We start from the raw sequence: 5,212 nt of genomic DNA, 5'->3' as shown, positions 1-5,212 counted from the left end.
CTTTTGGTCCAAGAAATTGCATTTTTGTAAGAGGGTCATTGCCTCAGTTTATGTATTTTTGGAAAAAAAATCGTTTTAGAGAAGCAGAGGGTCGGCGGGCGCCTTCTGCCTTCTCCCATCTTTATCATTTTTCATCATAATCATCTACTTCATTAATGTTTATGTCTAGCCTGCAAGCTACTCTGTGTAATGCCTTTATGGCAAATTTCTATGAAATAAAGTAGCTAGCTTACCAACCACATGATTCTGGGTTCAGTCCCACTGCGTGGCACCTTGGGCAAGTGTCTTCTAATATAGCCTCGGGCCGACCAAAACCTTGTGAGTTGATTCAGTAGACGGAAATTGAAAGAAGCCCATCGTATATGTGTGCGTATGTATCTATGTTTTCCTCCTCAACATCGTTTGACAACCGATGTTGGTGTGTTTACATTCCCGTAACCTAGTGGTTTGGCAACAGAGACCGAAAGAAGAAGTACTAGGCTTACAAAGAATAAGTCCTGGGGTCAATTTGTTTGACTAAAGGTGGTGCTCCAGTATGGCCACAGTCAAATGGCTGAAACCAGTAAAAGAGTAAAGAGAGTATATATATATATATATATATGTGTGTGTGTGTGTGTGTGTGCGTGTGTGTGTGTCTGAATGACTGAAACCGGTACTGAAATGTTTCTTATAAAATTATTTTAGCATTTTCTACCTTGACTTTTTTACCAAATATATATATCAACTTGTGTGTTCCTTTTCAACCTTCTACACACACACACATCCGATGGATGTGTAATGTCAGTGCGCATACTTGACAGAGTGTAAGTACCTTTAGAGAAAAGTTGGACATAAGCAGCATCAGATGTGGTAAGCAAGAGAGACGACTGCGCTGGTATGGTCATGTGGCAAGAATGGATCAAGATAGCAGTGTGAAAAAGTGCCACACCCTAGCAGTTGAGGGAACCTGTGGAAGAGGTAGACCCAGGAAGACCTGGGATGAGGTGGTGAAGCACGACCTTCAAACACTGGGCCTCACCGAGGCAATGACTAGTGACCAGGACCTCTGGAAATATGCAGTGCTTGAGAAGACTCAGCAAGCGCAAGTGAGACCATAACCTTGTGGCCTATGCCAGGGGTGTAACCAGTCCACTTGTGTGTGCCTTTCCTTCATTGGACACTAAACTCTGCTTGCAAAGACTTGTTGAGGCAAGTGAAATCGAAATCAAATTCGATGACTGGCATCTGTGCTAGTGGAGCGATAAGAGCACCATCCGAGTGTGATCGTTGCCAGAGCAGCTGACTGGCTTCCATGCCAGTGGCACGTAAGAGGCACCATTCAAGCATGATTGTTACCAGCGTCGACTTACTGGCATGTGAAAAAACATTCGAGAAAGGTCGTTGCCGGTGCCACTGGACTGGCTCCTGTGCAGTGGAATGTAAAAAAACACCATTTGAGCATGGCCGTTGCCAGTACCGCCTAACTGGCCCTCATGCCGGTGGCACGTAAAAGCACCCACTACATTGTCAGAGGGTTGGCATTAGGAAGGGCATCCAGCTGTAGAAACTCTGCCAGATCAAGACTGGAGCCTGGTGCAACTATCTGGTTCGCCAGTCCTCAGTCAAATCATCCAACCCATGCAAGCATGGAAAGCGGACGTTAAACGATGATGATGATGATGTGTGTGTGTGTTAGAAATCTACAGATGCACAAACGTACACCATGGAGAAAATGAAACAAATATGAACGACTTTTTCAGAAACACCCCCGAGTAGGGAACAGTTCTCAAAAATAACCCCCAAAATTCTATGTCCTTGGAATCTGCATAGTCTGAGTGCAATTCAGTTCCCTTAGGATCCGACTGTCCATCTTATTCTCAACAAAACTGTCGATAGCCCCTCCCTTGAGATAGCAGAACATACATTCCTCACTACCTTCAATGGGAAGGGCCTCGACTCCCTCACTCAGTGGCACACATCCCACCGGCGAGGTCATATCTTTCCCCCCGTTCGGTGGCACACATCCCACCGAAGGGATTTCAGGACATGCCGTAAACAAATTAATTTTTGCAGAGGGGCTACACCTCCTCAAAAAAATACAATTCTCACTGCAAAGTGAGCCTTTACGCACAACCACAGGCAGGCAAATGTCTGGAGCAGAGTGGAGACTGTTGCTCACCAAAAGATATTCAATACAGGGCAACAAACTCCACTAAGCCCTAAAAAATAATACAACAAGCACCTACCTGTAGTCGAGCCTCAAAGTTCAATTTTTCACGAAGGACAGGATTTCTTCGGTGTACAACACAATAGCACGTGCGTACACCGGCAACAAAGAACCATGGGAAGTCTCAAAGCCTCATGGAAAGCAAAACTACTTACCACACAGCCACTCCTGTGCCTATGTCTGTTCAATCTAAGTTCACAACAACAAAAATATCCATCTCTGATCTGTTTTTTAGGTTGAGTTTTTCAGAAACATTTCCTTTTCTTTATAATAAAAGCAGGTTTTGTTGTTGCTGTTGCTGTTGTTGTTGCTGCTGTTATATAGAATTTCATGTTGTATAGAATTTCATAAAAAAATATCAATTTTCTTGAAAGTTAAGACAAATGAAGCTAGTATGCTCCGCTTGATGTGTAATGTCAGTGTGCATACACAACAGAGTGTAAGCGCCCGGAGAGAAAAGTTGGACATAAGAAGCATCAACTGCAAGAGAGAGACGACTGCACTGGTATGGTCATATGCTGCGTATGGATGAGGAGAGCTGTGTGGAGAAGTGTCACTCCCTAACAGTGGAAGGAACTTGTGGAAGAGGGAGACCAGGAAGACATGGGATGAGGTGGTGAAGCACGACCTTCGAACAATGGGCTTCATGGAGGCGATGGCAAGTGACCATGACCTTTGGAGATACGCTGTGCTTGAGAAGACCCAGCAAGCCAAGTTAGACCATAACCATGGCCTATGCCAGTGCAGCATAACCAGCCCATTTAAGAGTACCTTTCAATCATTGGTCAATAAACTGTGCTTGCGAAGACCTGTTGAGTCAAGTGAAGTCATTGTCGTGGTCAATGCCAGTACCGCCTGACTGGCACCCATGCCAGTGGCACGTTAAAAGCACCAATCAAGCATGGTCATGACCTGGACTCACATGTTTGTAAGAAATGATGCTGTCAAGGGACCACTCACACCTCCCTGCACTGGCCCCTATCGCGTTCTTAGAAGCACACCAAAACTGTTCACTGTGGACATTCACGGAAAAAAAGAGTCTGTCTCTATTGACAAAAAAAAAGCCTTTTCCAAAACATTTAGCCACTTGCTGACACAGCCATCATTCCACAAACACTGCCACCCCACCCCCACTCACCAAAACACCAACTACACAAACGCATTCTTCACCTTACAGACCATGTGCTGGCAGATTGGTTCAGTGGCCGAAGAAATTGTCTCAAGCGTGGAGAATAGACTTATGCTGCTATAGAGACCACATTCATATTTTCTCTCTTCCTGTATTAGATTACTTTAAAATAAGGTGAAAGTTGGGTCTTAAGAACAAACAGCTAATCACAAAGCAATTGAAAGAATGTACTAGCAAAGGGTAGAGAGGATCAGCTGACCTGGTCACTGAACAGAGTCAGAACTTGAGGAAATGGAAACAGATTTTGGCAACTGTCAAGAAAAGAAAGCTGCAGTATTATAGGTATGTTATCAGGGCCCAGAACCTCAACACTCTCCTAATTCCCACAGTTGTAATCCCATGAATTACTAAGTATGGGGTGCAGTTAAAAAAGACACCAACCGCTCTGCCTGCAACACCAAGGCTGAGCTGGTGACCAGTATCAAGGAAGTGTTCTAAGGTCTTCCCAAGGACATAGTGAGGAGTGCATGTGCCAGGTTCTGGAGCCGTCTTGAGGCTGTAGAGGAAGAAGAGGGCAGCTACTTTGAGTAAATTGTTATCTCCCAGTCAAGGTAGTTGATTTCTTTTTATTTTTAAAAATACTTTTAGTTTTGGATGTGATAAGGTGTTTTCATTTAGGCAAACTGTGTGTTTGTGTGTGTACATCATTTAATGAATACAGGAGTTATATGTGAGCTACATCAAGTCTCATGTTTGACTAGTGCAGTAATTGCACAGGTTTGTATAGCTCACTGTGCATGATCTGGCAATCACTGAGCTTGAAAACTGCCCAATTGTGCATGCTATACAAGCCTATATGATTATTGCACTTTACAAGCATGAAACTTGAAGTAACTTGAATAAAGAAATGTCAACGTAAGGCAATAGAAAAATGTTTATTACATATCAATTACAAGAGTGTACATTGAAAATCATACACATACACACACTCTATATATACATGCACAATTCATTTCTGTAGAGTTAAATATATTTGAGCAAAAAGTCCTGTATAAAGCATTCAGGTTGTATAAAAAAATAGCTGAATGAAAAAATATGTACTGTGTTATGGCTTTCTGTGGCATTCACCTTAGTGGAGGACTTGTTTCATTTTGTTTTGGCTCTTGCAAGTTGTCCTTAGGTAAGACAATCACCAGCTGAAACTGCCTCTGGCTCTGCAGTACAAATGTCTTGTTTTCAAAAGTTCCGAATGAAAATCTTCCACCAAACCTTAGTCACAATTTATGTTCTTAATACTAGCTTAATGATAACTAAGTTATTTTACTAAATTCTTTGTTATATTTAAAATCAATTGAAAGAAACACAGAGAATCTCAACAGAAGTATGGTAGCAAAAGGGTTAAATCCACATGCTCCACTATATGAATGGTTACAGTTGGTTACAGTGAAGAAGAAGCTTTAAAAATTGCCATTTGGAACAGGTAATAATATGTTATAATAATGTATTATAATGCATTATGATAATGTATTTTTTAATACTGTTTCACAAAATTATCATCCCTATATTTTAAATGACAAAACACTGTTTATAGACTATTGTTTTCTCTTTATAAGTTAGTCAGATCACCCTCAACACAAAATTGGTATACTGATACAGTATAAACCACCTGTAAGTCAATATCTTACATCAACCTACTGAATACAAAAATATGGTTATCCGGTAATCAAAGGATTTCCCTTCAAATGCACTACTTTTGTTTCAATTAATTTTGCAAACATTGAAGAATTTAGTAAAATAATTTTGTCATTATTAAGTTGATATTTGGAACGTACATCATCATCATTTAACATCCATTTTCCATGCTGGAATGGGTTCGA

The 5,212-nt window shown here is 41.4% G+C and overlaps 1 long non-coding RNA gene across 1 annotated transcript; it reads right to left on the bottom strand.

Annotated features, from left to right (window-relative positions):
- Positions 1-604: 604 nt before the first annotated feature.
- Positions 605-5,212, bottom strand: LOC118764371. The gene is made up of 3 exons (XR_005000203.1): positions 4,039-5,212; positions 2,373-2,374; positions 605-635 (listed from the first exon to the last, which is right to left on the bottom strand). It is a non-coding gene; the product is annotated as an uncharacterized LOC118764371 (long non-coding RNA).

Source organism: Octopus sinensis, linkage group LG7 (genome assembly GCF_006345805.1).
Source record: "Octopus sinensis linkage group LG7, ASM634580v1, whole genome shotgun sequence".
Classification (NCBI taxonomy): Eukaryota; Metazoa; Mollusca; class Cephalopoda; order Octopoda; family Octopodidae; genus Octopus; species Octopus sinensis.
The sequence above is the reverse complement of the archived record's forward strand: the minus strand, read 5'-3'. Positions and strand labels throughout refer to the sequence as shown.